The sequence below is a fragment of the Rattus norvegicus genome, chromosome 2 (assembly GCF_036323735.1).
Source record: "Rattus norvegicus strain BN/NHsdMcwi chromosome 2, GRCr8, whole genome shotgun sequence".
Classification (NCBI taxonomy): Eukaryota; Metazoa; Chordata; class Mammalia; order Rodentia; family Muridae; genus Rattus; species Rattus norvegicus.
In genome coordinates this window covers 243630781-243646246 of record NC_086020.1, presented here as the reverse complement: position 1 = coordinate 243646246, position 15466 = coordinate 243630781, and positions in this window count along the sequence as shown.

The window sequence follows — 15466 nt, the reverse complement described above, 5'->3', positions numbered from 1 at the left end:
CAAGTTGAGAGGTAGGAAAGAGACTGGTCATAGATGAGTAGAGGTGATATTGATGTCGTTTGTCAGACATGGTAAAGTGGATGTGGGGATAGGGATAATCAAATATCATTCTTATTATATAATACAGAGGAGGGGGAGTTTCCAGTAATGGGCTTGGTTTTCAATACCCATTGACCACAAATCAACAAACAGTTAATAATAAGTGACAGATGTACAGTCCTTACTCTAAAGTTTATCCGTTTATATTCATGTGCTTGTGTGTATGGTATGCATGCATGCATGCATGTGTGCGTGTCTGTGTGTGCATGTATGTGGATGCATGAACCTGCAGGTATGTGCACTGTATGCATGTGGAGGCTGGGGAGTTGAGGTCTGGAATCTTCCTTGATTACTTTTTCGCCCAAATCTTTTGAAGCAGTATATCTTTATCAAATCCAGGGCTTCTCTGTCTATTTAGTCTCCTCATCTATCTTGCTCTGAGAATGGCCGTCTTTACTTCTGATGCCGGGATTACAGGAGGCCACAGTGGCTACCTGGACTTTTTGTGGGTTCTGGGCATCTGAACTCCAGTCCTCTTGCTTGCAAACCAGCAGTTTTAACTGCTAAGCCATCTCTCTAGCCCTCCTTTTAAGTGCCAAGTAAATTGTTACCAGAAAGCCCTAATGACTAATCCTAATGCATCTGACTGATGATAGTTCATCATCATTGTTTAGTCCAGAGATATTTTTACATTCCTAATTACCCTGCTGTCTTTGTAGTAAGCAGAGGGAAGTTTGCTATCTGGGGCTCGGATTTAGAGTTTTCTTTTTTGTTTGTTTGTTTGTTTTTTTTATGTTTGGTGGGCATTTTGAGGAAGGCTTTTGGACCATCTAGCAGGTTTCCGAAAATTTACCAGAGATGCTTTCTCCACTTCTTTCTCGAGTCTAGTTCCTCAGTCTTTGTGAGAGTCTGCATGCCCTTTGAGGGCAACGTTGATGTGCCTTCCTGGTTACATTGCTTTAATGTCATTAACAGATGCTTTTTTTTTTTTTATCAATATATAATATCCTTTATTACCTCCAAATAGTCCTTGTGCATGATTCTTTTCCTCAGCATTTTTGTCATTTTGGAATCCTTTAGATTCAATTATTGAAAAATTAAGAGGATTACTGTTGCCTGCCTATACCCGGTCCTTTTTTTTGTGAACACTTTTTAATTGAATGTTTTATTTATTTAAATTTCAAATATTATCCTCTTTCCGTGTTGCCTCTCTGGAAACCTCCTATTCCATTCTCCATCCCTGTGAGGGTGCTCCCTCCCCCATTTCTATATCCCCTCCCTGGCATTTCCCTACACTGGGGCAGCAAGTCTTCACAGGACCAAGGGTCCCTCCTCCCACAAGGCCATCCTTTGGTACTTATGGAGCTGGAGCAAACGGTCGCTCCATGTGTACAACAGATGCTTTTATAGCTCTGTGGGGATGGAGCTGGCAAACGAAATGAGAATAAATAATTTTTGTTTATTTTTTTCTAGCTAGGGATAAGTAGGGTTATTGATTATGGTATTGGCATTTCTCTAAATGTACACGTGAATCGGACTTGTCATCACGAGACTATCTGTCATTATGATTCTAATTCTCATTTTAGTTCAGCCTTTCTATCTTTCCTTTTATTCACTTTTCCTTTAGATTTTCTGGAACCAAAAAGTAACGGTAACATCAGGCATATTCTTCTTACGAATGGGAGGAAAAGTGTCTTTATTTTCAGGCAGATTGGACTTTGCTCTTGTTTTTAGATGGATGTTCCCCTGACTTTCTCCAGATAGTTTAGGATATCGAATGTGGAATGGAAGCCCAGTAACTTCTATTGATGAAGGCACAGTCATGAACGGGACAAAGACGGTGATAATGTAGAGGAGGTATTAGTACAACATAACCCACCAAAACATTATTAATTATGAACACTTTCCAAATGCACTCAGAATATAAATCACAAGAACACATTGTAACTTGATGAGAAATTAGACCCACAATCCAGTAGCCAAAAGACAGAATATTTAAGATGCTAAATTACATATAAAATTTACAAACCCACTGTTTGAACTATTCTTTATTCCAAGAAATAGATCAGATTTGATTATGGTCCATGAATTTTAAAAATAGTAAGGATCCAATAGATAATATTATTTAGATTTTCTTACCTATCATAATTCTTTTATACTAATTTGTTAAGGCTTCTTTTTTAAGTTTCAAGAATATTGTAGCTCCATAAAATGAATTGATAAAATGCTCTGTAACTCTGGATGGTACAAATAAAGACTTTTAAAGATTCGAAAGAAGTTGATGAGCTTGGGAGGTTTTAAGGATGCTTCTTGGTGGGTAGTATTGAGGCTGTTTTGTGACTTTTTTTTTTTTATTATTAACTTGAGTATTTCTTATATACATTTCGAGTGTTATTCCCTTTCCCAGTTTCCGGGCAAACATCCCCCTCCCCCCTCCCCTTTCTTATCGGTGTTCCCCTCCCCGTGACTTTTTTTTTTTTTTTATTAACTTGAGTATTTCTTATATACATTTCGAGTGTTATTCCCTTTCCCGGTATCCGGGCAAACATCCCCCTCCCCCCTCCCCTTCCTTATGGGTGTTCCCCTCCCAACCCTCCCCCCATTGCCACCCTCCCCCCAACAGTCTAGTTCACTGGGGGTTCAGTCTTAGCAGGACCCAGGGCTTCCCCTTCCACTGGTGCTCTTACTAGTATATTCATTGCTACCTATGAGGTCAGAGTCCAGGGTCAGGTTTTGTGACTTTTGTTTCAGTACCAAGTCTTAGTTGAAGATCAATCCTCAGGGAAGGTAAAGGAAATCTCGGAAGCATCAAAGGTTGGGTTGAAGCTTAGAGTGTCAGGTGTCTCAGTCTACTGTTACTACAATGAAGTACCCGAGACTAGTTTCATCAACTGGGATGTCGAAGAGCACAGTGCTGACACCTCAGCCTCTGCTGAGGACCTTGCAGTGCCATGATTGCTGGGGTCAGGTGATAGAGCATGCCTTATTACAGAAGCACTATTCACACATATGAACTCACACAGACTGGGACAGCACACACAGGGCCTGCACAGGATCAAGCCTGATGGGGCCTCTGTGCTGAGAGGGGGAAGTGGATGCCTTATGAAGACTGTCTCCAACTGACAACCACCTGCAAAGATTAATTTTCTCTCATGGAGTCTCACCAGGCTAGAGACCATACCTAAGGCTCCATGCCCAGCAACAGATGGGCAGCATAGAAACAACTCAATGGTATTTTTGTAGATTGTTTTGGTCTTATATTACTTTGTTTGGGTTTTTTTTAATCCTACTTGTGTTTTGCTTGTATATTGTGGTTTCTGATTTTGTGTTTTTATTTCCGTGTGTGCTTTTGCTCTTTCTTATTTTTTCATTTGCTGGTTTGTTTTCTAAATATATACAGAGGGAGCAGCTGTGGAGTTGGGAGGGTGAGGAGGAGGTGAGGAGTGGTCTGGGAGGAGAAGGAGGAGAAACTCTGATCAGAGTATATTCTATGAAAAATTCAGTAAGAAATAAGGTACTAATGTTACCAGAGAGGCCCCACTCTGGTGAGTTCATCTAATCACAAATACTTCCCAAAGGGCACACCTCTCCTAACCACTGACATTCACGTTTGGAAATTAGATTTCCAATACATGGATTTTGTGGGATACAGTCAAACCAGAGAACCAGGGTGTGGCCTTGGAATAATCCCACCTCTTCATGTTTCCTGTACCTTAGCTGTTAGTTTTGTTTTGTTTTTTCTTTTTTTTGTTTTTTGGTAGTCATTTGTTTCTTTTTCTTAACAGTGGAAGAACTACACCTTTTCCTTTAAACCCCCCCTCCCCTTAAGATAAGAAGTGAATGAAGTGCTATTTAATAACACCTAATTAAAACAACCAGGAATTAAAAAAATGTGGGTGTGATTCTCACACGTATGTCACGTGTGTAGGTGGAGGGGAGTTACAGTGAACCTCTCTTACCTGAGAAGTGGAACTCATTACTGATAAGTTAGTTCCCTGCCTCCCATGAAATGAGCAAATGTAAACCAGACTAGATTAAAGTCAGGTTTATAGGGAAGCTGCACTTGGGCAAGTTCCCCAAGGAGGGGAGGGAGAGAGAAAGAGAGAAAGAGAGAGAGGAGAAGAGAGGGAGAGACCACAAAGTCTGAATTATCTAGAGTGGAGCCTCTAGGGGAAGGGCAGTCTCACCCCTGGGATAAAAAGTTGGGGACAAGGTAAACCAGGTAAGGCTGAGGATTGCTGGAGGCCAGGTCTGCTTTGGTATGTAAAACACGAATCTCAGTCCCCCATCCCTTCCAAAACCAAACAATTACCATCTCGCATCCTGACTGTGAGGACGAACCGACAGGAATATTTGCTGAGATTATATCTGAGACTCCATCAATACTAGAAACAGCCATCAAACAGCTGTGGACATTGTTATCTTTTAATAAATATTGAGCTTGTCTGCTCATAGCAACCCCCCCTGCCTGAAGAATGGATTCCGGAAAGAATACATTGAGGCCGGCACAGCTCGCCTAGTTTTGCCTTCCTCCCGCACCCCTGTTGTGTGAATGTTCTGAGGCCTCGGACACTTGTCACAGTCCTCAGTGTTTCCTCTTCTGCTAGAAGTCACACCCCACGCTAGCACAATCTTCATGGGTGGGCTACAGGCTGTGTGAGGAAAAGTGTGCTCCGAGCTCCAGCCACGAGTGTACGCTGTAGCAGGTGTGTGGTGCGGCTGTGTCACCTACCTGAATTTTTCTTCCTTTAGGGCTCAGCCCTGCACACCCCTCTGCTTTTGCCTACATTTCCACATAATCTTCCTCAGCATCCTGCTCATGTTTCTGGAGTGTTTTAGGAAGAGCGTCCACTGAACATTTGTGGATGAACTTGGGAATCGAACTCTTGGGTACAGCTTGCTTTTAGGAGAAAGAATCCCGGAATGCTCATGCCTATTTACAGCAATAGAAGCTCTATTCCCAAATTCTGAGGGATCTGCTGTATTTTTCCCAGATTGGCATGACTTCTTTTGGGCTTGGTGGAAGTCGTGTACCCATGGGAGAGACTCTGGCTGTCTTTGAGTAGATGTTGGAGCAGTGCTAGTCAATTTTGGCTTTGAGTACAGTTTGCATGTGCAATAGTCTATTCTCATAATTTGGAGTTTCCTGCATGACTGGGAGGCTCCTAAGGTGCACACATCCCTCTGTCATTTCCTCACCGTACTGAGTGTAGCCAAACTCGGACCCTTTAAATGTCTCAACAACACCCAGAAGTTTGGGAAACAAATCTATTCAATTCATTAGTGTCATTTCGCAATGTTAAGGGTTTGTAATTCTTCAAACATCGGCCTGTGGTGGGCCAGGGTTGGGGTTATGTTACTGGTTTATATTCTCATAAAGAGCATCCCTAATTTTCTTTTCTCTGAGTATGAATTTTTCAGCAATGATGCAGCCCAGCCTTCAACTTAGTCAGTCTTTCCTAGGCGCTCTCTTGCTGATGTTTGACTCAGCAGGTTTTCTGGTGGCTTATGGGAGGGACATCTGTGCATTTCTATGTTTGCAGCATGCAGTCAAACACCGGCACGTCTGCCGTACACGTTTTCGTCTTCTGCACTTAGTCCTGTGTGCTGTGCTTTGAGCTCCATCCTTTGCTCTAGATTGTGCGTTTTGGGTTTCAGTGACGTAGAACTTCATACACCCTTGGAATCATCAGGCACAGAGCCCTGTTATATCGCCCAGGCCATATAAGCTGTGTAGTCTGGTCTTGTAGCTTTATTTGTGTGGAGATCACACTGTTGATAGATGGTGGGATGCTCTCGGATGGAGCCTGGGCCGGCATCCCTAGAATCCTCTATGACTTTCTCCTCTATGTTAAGCCTTTCTGCTGACTTGTTAAGTCTTCTGTGATGGTCAGGGCCATCACCTTAACAGAATCCGGAATCACTTGGGAGATGAGTCCCCGAGACTGTCGCTGTGGGGTGACCTTGGTTAGGTTAATGGATAGGAGAATCCATCTTAATTGTGGGCAAGACCATTTCATGGCTGGATCCTGGGCTGGATGTAAAGGAGATGGGACTGAGTGCAGGTGCTGATGTCTCTCTGACCCCCGTTGTAGATGCAATGTGAAGCGTCTCTTTCCTGCTGCCTTGATCATCCCACAGAAGGGACTGATCTTCAACCGTGAGCCCAAATAATCCTTCCTGCAGTAGCTTTCAATGAAGAATGCCCACGATGGGGACGATTTCATCACAGCAATGGGAAAAGAAACTATGACATCTTCCCCCAAGAACATCACACTCCCAACATAAGTACATCGCTTCCTTCACTTTACAGCTACACTTTGGACCACCTTGTGTGCTCACATTGTTGTCTCAGTAATTCCAGTAGGAGAAGGCAGAGTGGCTGATGTTGTCTCTGGTCTTCACATGCAGACGTGTACACATGTACCTGCAAACACACACACACTTACACACACACACACACACACACAGACACACACAGACACACACAGACACAGACACACATACACACACATACACACACACAGACACAGACACACATACACACACATACACACACACAGACACAGACATACATACACACACATATATACACACACAGAGACAGACAGACACACACATACACACACACATACACATACACACACACATACACACACACACACACACACACACACACACACACCCCAAATCAGCAGCCATCTTTCACTTCAGCAGAGGAACTTCAGTGTTCTCAGGGGTCACAGTCTTTAGTTTCTTGTCTAACCATCATGCTTCCCAGCCTCACCTCAGCTTTCTTCCAGTTGCTGTGCTAGGCCCACCCTCCCATTTCTTCTATGCTCTTGGTTCTGTTTTAATTGCCTTCGTGATTCAATTGATCATTTATGGCTTTATTATGTCTTTAGCTCTCTTTATAGGCCCCTTCTCTTGTTCTGATAAGCACACTGACAGGTATTAAGAAGGGCTGGACAGTTTTAAGTTCATGTGACCCAAGCCAAGAAAGCTGGGAAGTTCATTGAGCTAGAAGGGGCTGCCTTTAAAAAGTAGACCATTGTTCAATCAAGGCTTCGAAGAGCTCTAAATGCTTCTCTCATGGTAAGCAATGTAGAAAACAGACAAACTAGAGGCACTGTCACTACGTCCAGCTGCTTGCTTCTAAAAAAGAAAATGCTACCTTGCAAATAAACATGACCTTGCACATGCATACAAGTCTTCTGTGACTGAGTGGTGTCCTCGGCCTGCCTACGAGGCAGTTGGCTGGCAGTTACTCTGGAGGGGAAGGCAGATCCTGTTGTTTTCAGTCCCTGTTTGCCCAGCTGTCCCTTGTGTCCCCTGTTCACGTCCTGGCTGCTGTTGTGTGCTGATGCTTTACTGCGTCTTGCCTCTGTGTAGGCTGCAGGAGGTGTAGACTCCCATCATGAGCACATCTAGGGTTTGAAATCTTTTCCAGTTTTCTCTCTAGTAAGTTGTAGGCAGAAAACCCCATGGCATCCACAATGTTCATAAGATGGGAACATTACTTTTCAAGTTATTTCCTAATTTTTCTTAGAAGGAAGAGGCCCACCTGTGGACCCTGCATGTCTTTTAGTCCAGTGTCTATGCTATGAGTGTCGCTGGCACTGCTGTACTCCAATTGCTGCCACCTATATAACCAGGGAGAGCAAAGGCAGAGAAGCCCAACCGTCACTTTCTTTTATGAACGACAGCATCACATTCATATTCGTATTTAAAAAAATACTTCTTTAAAATTATTTTATTTACTTATAAAGATTCGTTTAGATCATTTAAATGTACATATGTGTGCGTGTAGTTTTGTACGCAGTGGTTGTAGAGGCCAGAAGAGGGAGTCAAATCCCCCAGCACTGAAGTTACAGGTAAGCCACATCATGTAGGTGCTGGGCACTGAGCTTGCATTGCCTGGAAGAACAGGACACATTCTTAACCATGAACTAGCTCTCCAGTCCCTATATTTGTATTTTAATCATTTTTATATTTATATATTAATGGTTAAAACCAATTACAATGTGGCATTATAACACAATGCAGAAACTTCCTGTTTTTTACTTTTTTGGCGTGTATGCTCCTGCTTTTGTCAATTCCTGTCACTTAGGAGCTTTAGAATTATACACATGTTTCTATTACGATTTGCTGTAAGGTAACAGTTACATTTCTTTAAAAAGTTTCTTTAAGTTTAATTTTTTTCCTGTATGCCTGTTTTGCCTTCATGTACATCTGTATATCATGTGTGTGTCTGTTGCCTGAGGAGACTCTGGGACAAGACTGACAGGCAGTTGTGAGCAGCCATGTGAGTGCTGGGAATTGAACTCTGTCCTCTGGAAGAGCAGAACCATCTCTGCAGTCCTGTGTTTCCTCCTTCCTGTAGAAGAGCCTCACATCCGATGTAGGCAGGATAATAACCCCAAGGAAGCTTTGAACGTGTTGCCCTGTGTAAGAAACCCGTGAATCAGTTGTCTTACCTGGAAAAGGAAGATTTTCCAATGTGACTATGATGGGGCTGGGGGACAGATATCTTGGACTATTTGAGTGGCCCAGTGTAACCAGATGGGTTTCTCTAGGACAGAGGTGGGGGCTGAAAGTGAGTAACGGGAGATTCAATGTGATGCCATTGCTAGAAGAAGACAGGAGCCCATGCATGCTGGAGGCCCTGGAGGGTGGAGAAGCAAGGGCAGGACCTAAGTCTTTAGACTCAGTACAAACCCACCGAAACCTTGGTGTTAGCCTCACTCCTCACCTTGTTTGGAATTTCTCCAGCAAGATAATACAGTTGTGCTGTTTGAAAGCCACTGTTTTGTTGTTGCTCCTTAAAGTAGCAGTAGAAAACCAGGACCTAGGGGCACTCAGGAAAAAAAAAAAACATGACTTGCATCTCTTAAGAGAGTTAATGATAGCTTTTCTAGAGACCATTGACGTTTCAAAATGACTTTTGGGTTCAGTAAAGCATCTGAGGGCTTACTCACCCAGAAGCCACAGACTGAGTCATTGATGTATGGAATTTCCCACTACTTAGGCTTCCTCCCATGTTCTCTGGTCACTGTGCTTCCTGATCCCTTTGTCCCAGCCTGTTCTGGGCTTGTGGGCTTGTTTCTCCTATGACATTGTCAAAGAGGCTTGGAACCTTGAGCTTCTTTTCTGCCTGGTGCCAAGAGATGCTGGTACTTGGACTTTCCAGGCCAGGCCAACAAACATGTCGCTATGACCTGATATAAATTAGACGTAGATTATCAGCACCATATAAACTGTGTGGTTGTGCAACCTTGCAATCATCCTAACACTCAAGGTCATCTTCAGCTGTAATCCACAGTGATTTATAGGCCATGCCTGAGCTACTTGAGATCATAGCAAAGGAGGAAGAAGAGGAGAATGGGGGGTGGTGGTGGTGGAGGAGGAGGAGGAGGAGGAGGAAGAACAAAAGAATAGGAGGAGGAAGAGGAGGAGGAAGAGCAGGGGGAGGAAGAGGAGGAGAAGGAGGAGGAGCAAGAGAATGGGAGGAGGAGGAACAAGAGAATAGGAGGAGGAAGAGAAGGAGGAGGAAGATAAGGAGGAGGAAGAAGATGAGGAGGAAGAGCAGGGGAGGAAGAGGAAGAAGCAGAGGAAGAGGAGGAGGAGGAAGATGATGATGATGATGAGGGGACATGGTTCACATTCTCAAAGAGTTCATAGTGTAGTGTATTGAACCAGCAGAGACAGAGAGACTGGTTTACAACATGAAAAGGGCAAAAATGGACATACACACCCTGAGGGTTTGCTGGAGTTGTGGGGAGGCAACAGCCTTTTCGAAGGAGATGTCTGAGCTGACACAGAGTGAGTAGACCTTTTCTAGGAGTGGCAGTGATATGGGATTGGGAGAAGTGATGCATTGTGACAGAGTCTCGAAAGACTAAGGGATAACTTGGTCAAAAGCATAGGGACAACACTTGGGAGACAGACAGGCGATGTCTGTGAATTTGGGGCCAGCTTCTCTACATAGTGAGTTCCAGGACAGAAAGTGTTACGTAGGGAAACTGTATCTTGAGAATCAGAAAACAAAATAGGGAAGCAAAGGTGTGGTTGAGCATCAAGCAGTTAAAGGTTACTGGGGTTTGAGAGCAGAGAGGTGGGGAGGAGAAGGATGGGGAGAGAGGCAGTGCTGGACATCTGACAAGCTTGGGGTTCGACAGGAGCTTGCACCTGGCTGTCTGGCTGTCCATCTCTAGAGTGTTTGAGCTTCATCTGTTCAACTCATTAACACCATTCAGAACTCAAGGGCTGTTATGGAGCAAACAGGCAAGTCTGCTGCCCTCTTGGGACATGTTACCTGAATGGGAGTCAGATCATATGGTAATCACAGTGGGAGGGAAAGGGGGATCCATCGATGCACCTGGGAGAAGACTCAAAGAGACTCCCTTGAAGGTGTCCTCTCTGAACTTTTTTTGTTTTTGTAAGTGTGACCCAATGAGTACAACTTGGGCTGCTCACAGGAGCAGAGGAAAAGGACCATTTATAGGAAGCTGGGTTAAGAAAATGCCTTTCTCTCCTAATAACTGTAACTCAAGGAGGGATAAAGCCTACTGGGTGCTTAGTTCCTCCATGATGGAATGCTGATGGGTCCGGTCTTGTGTAAGCCTTATGCAGATAATCATAACTGTTGAGAGTTCAGGCATGCAATGGGTGTGTCTTGCTTGAGAGACACCACTCTTGTCAGACTTCTCTGGGTCTGACAGAGGCTCTCTTCCTACCCTTTCACAATATTCCTGAGCCTTGGAGGAGTGATGTCCCATTTCAGGCGGGACAGCCAACAGTCATTTCCTCTCAGCACTTCTTCCTGTTAGGAGTCTCTGAGCTGTTTCTGTGTGTAAGTTCACCTGGGAGGTGGTTCAGGAGGAGACCTCTCTAGATAAGAATGTAGGGAGTCTTAATGATTTCTTGGGGAGTCTTCAAACCCATACGTTATCTAGGCTGGTAGTTGGTCCCATTGCAGGTGAACTCATAGGTGGCTGAATTGTTTTTGCGTAATCTAAAGAGTCCCAGGGGTTGGGTTGTTATTTGTCCAGGGGCAGGAGGTTCAGGCCACGAGCAGCTTCTCTGAGATGTTGAAACATCGTGATATTTAAGAAGAACACTGCTGCAATAACTTCCCACTCCAACATGGCTCTCAAATGATTCAGAGAGATTTGTTGGATGGAATGGAGTTTGAGGCAGTTTGGGAAGTTCCCCTCCAAAGGTCAGATAATATGAGAATATTCTTCCACACATGGCAGAGGAACGGGCAAAGCTCCCTTTTCTCAATTTACCACTAACTTCCTGTTTGCACCCCCACTGTTCTTCTAGGAAACGAAATGACGTAATCTTTGGACCAGGATGCCTTTACTGTTTAGAAATATTATCTTCAGAGAATTACCCAGGTTCTAAGTTATAGGAAATCACTTAGAGTCATTGGGAGGTAATGTACTGTAGCATTGAATCAGGATCCCAGCTTTTCTGTGAATATTCACCCACTTACCTACTTATTAAGTATTACATTTCTAGGCACTCAGAAAACATTTTTAAAAAATCCTCTTCCACTGTCCTAGGTTTTTGCAATTTGCAGTGCAAGGTTTCAGCAAGAAGGCACTTGAGATGATCGAATTCAGTCTATGGTAAACGTGAGATGGGACCTTCAGCCAGGCCTGGAGTGAGGCCTCAGGAGAGAAACATATTCCTTCAGGACTTGGAGGCTATGAAATGGCGGGGGAAAGAGGTAGGGTTAAGGCCTATTCTATTCCCTCTTCCACTCTGGGTTTTGTTTCTTTTGAGTCTCCCCACGGAAGAGCTCAGAGTGGCTCCAACACAGCAGGTTAGTGGTTTGATAGAACTGCTGTTCACATAGCTTCATTAGCTTCTTACTTGATTGGAATGAAAATATTCCCCACTGCGGGGTGGATGACCTAACTCATCAAGTTACTCGGCGCTGCTCAGTGGCTCATGCTCAAAGCAGAGCACACTTGTTAACAGGAGTTGTGCCCTTTGAGGCAGGGCCAGTCACCTCGTTTGCTTCTTTTGAAGTCTTCTGTGCTTATACTTGCTGGTTTGTGGCTGGGTGTTATCAGGGTGACAACCACAGTGTGGTCCTCTCTGTCTGTGGACAGACTGTTGGAGAGTGGGAAGATGGCCTTGCTCTAATTGTACACAATCACTTCTCCACCCCCCCCTCCACACTTTTATCTCCTGGTGACTGTGATGGTTAGCTGTAATGATCAACTGTCCACAGTCTAGAGTCAGAGCATGACAGGGCCTTGTAGAGGATGTGTACATCAGGTCGGCCCAAGGACATTCACTTCTGTGAGGGACTTTTCCTAATTAGGATAATTGTTGTGGGAAGACCCAGCCTACTTCGGTAGGTACCATACCCTAGGTCAGGCTCTGGCCTCTACGGGAAGAGTGAGGCTGAGCTGCAGACTACGTAGGCATGACTTCCTTCTGTCTCTGCTCTTAGATACGATGTGACTGAGTCGTGCAGTGTGACCTCGAATTGTGAGTCGGGTAAACATTTTCTCCCCTGAGTTCCTTTTGTCAGTGATTGTATCACAGCCACAGAGGTGACACACACAGGGACAATGTCTGATTTGTACCTCGTGACAATGTGATGGAAACCAAAACTACAAGAAGTGAGCATGATGAGACAAAATGACAATGTGGGGTGCTCAGAGGTAATTCATGCTCCTCCTCTGGTGACAGACAGGGCCGCTTTGGGCAACAGCAGCATGGTACAGCAGGACTGTCCCCTCCGGTTTTGAAGACAGATAAGACAGCACAGCTGTGGGGAATAAGGAAAGGACAGGATAACAAGAGCCCCACAGTTAAACAAAGCCTCTTCTTTCCTCCCTCTCTGCTACCTTCCTCCTCCTCCCCGTTCTCCCTCCCCTCTTCCCCTCTCCTGTCCTCCCCGCCCCCATTTTGCTTTATAGACCATGATGACCTTGAGCTTCCTACTCTTGCCTCTACCTCCTCAGTGCTGGGATCACTGACTCAACCTAGTAAAACATGGGTTTTCTTAACGACTTTTTAAATTTTATTTTTAGTTATTTTACTGTGATTCTTGGATATGATAGGTCTGGAACCAAATCACCCTGTGGGCACACATATATCATCATACAATTCCATGAATGCATCACTGTGGACTAGTTCCAGCCTAGCCTGGCTTATCTGTGTCTTTCTAGTTGAGTGCCTATTTTGGTGACTTGTGTGGTGACAACTCCCAAAGGAGACATGCACTCTGTCAACAAGTACATGAGCAAGCACAGAAGAATGTAAATGAAAATCACCACAACATAGCGTCTTACCCCAGGTGAAACAGCTCGAATGGATAGTGCAAAAAAAGACGAGGGATAGATAGATGGAGAGACTGAGAGACCGTAGGCTTAGATTTTTCAAAACCTACTTTATTTAGGGTTCTTAAACACTTTAACCTCCCTTCTAGCCCACTGACCAGAGGTAAGGGAGAAAGAAGGTTAATAGGAAAAGGAGGTTGTGGACCTGTTTTAGAAGTAGTTCCTTGGGGGCGATTCCACTCTTTGTTGTCAAGACACCAGCAGTCCGGTTCAGTAGCAAACTCCAAACAAGAAGCAGTAGGAGCAGCACAATCTACCAGAAACAGCAGGGCTGTGCAGACAGAATCAGCTGGAGTACCACGAGAAGCTCTCTGGCGCATTTTTATTTGTGAAGTGAAGACCAGCAAAGACCAGCGAAGGGTCGCACAGTGGTGCACTGATGCAAGAGGATCTTCCCACCATTTGTGGGGTTCCATTTATATTCTTCCTAAACACCACACACCGTCTCAAGTGTCTGTTTTCAGCAGACATAACATGCCCTCTCACAAGACAAATTCCGGGAAAACATGCGACACGGCTGCGTTGTTAAGAAACAAGAAGTCGCCACATCACAGACAGATAGCGAGCAAAGGGATGCTCTCATGCATTATGAGTACGTGAATTAGTTGGCTGATTGTAAGAGGTATGGAGCTGCCTAAAACCTGGAAATAAAATTGCTGGGAGACTGAATGCTCCCACTCCTGAATATATATTCAAAGGAGATGTAATCAGAATATCAGGAGACGCCTACATGCTCATGTTTGTAGCAGCAACATTCACAGTAGGCAAGGTTTGGAATGAACAGTAGTGTCCACGAACTGATGAATGAATAAGGAAAATGGGACTCAGTGGAATATTCGAATATTCAGACTCAAAGGAATGAAATTCCGATGGTTGCAGTGACATAGACAGAATTTGATAGTTCAGGTGAAGAAAGTCAACTGTTACATGCTCCCACTCATGGAAGCTAATAAGTTTGGTTCAGGGAGGAGAATTGGTGCATCAATGTCAAGGTCCTGGAGGAATGTAGTGACTGGGGATGGAGAGAGGATGCTAGTGGGTGCAGGAAACTATCTCTCATCTGTCTATGTATCTATCTATATCTATCTATCTATCTATCTATCTATCTATCTATCTATCTATCTATCTCTCATCTGTCTATCTATAGCTATCTATCTATCTCTATCTATCTATCTCATCTGTCTACTTATATCTATCTATCATCTGTCTATCTATCTATCTATCTATCTATCTATCTATCTATCATCTGTCTATCTATCTATTTATCTATCTATCATCTATATCTATCTATCTATCTATCTGTCTATATGTCTATCTATCTACCATCTGTATCTATTATCTATCTATCTATCTATCTATCTATCTATCTATCTATCTATCTATCTCATCTGTCTATTTATATCTATCAATCATCTGTCTATCTATCTATCATCTGTCTATCTATCTATCTATCTATCTATCTATCTATCTATCTATCTATCATCTGTCTATATGTCTGTCTATCTATCTATCTATCTATCTATCTATCTATCTATCTATCATCTGTCTATATGTCTGTCTATCTATCTACCATCTGTCTATGTCTATCTATCTATCTATCTATCTATCTATCTATCTATCTATCTATCTATCTATGCATGTATCTAAGTAAGTGTTGGGTGTAGAACCTGAGGTAATGCCCATGCCAGTTAGTCTTTCTACTGCTGAACTATAACCCCATGATATCTTTAAGGGGTAAAATGAAGGTCATTACAGCATAAAATAACTCAATGTGACTAATGTTCTTGTGAGAAGAAGGCCTTAAGAGATAGACAGGAGTCAGCGAGAAGATGGATATCTTCAAGCCAAAGAGAAAGAAGAAGCTTCAGAAGAAGCTTCAGAAGAAGCCAACTTGCTCTCTATTCCAGAGAAAATAGACTTCTGTTGTTGAAGCTGCCCAGGCCTGGCATTGTGTTAAGGAAGCCTTACTGACTGGTAGAGGAAGGAAGACAAGCATTAAGTGTTAACATGGAAGCCCAGGCAGCAGGAGCCTGAGTCAGCTGTTACACTGCGTCCAAAGT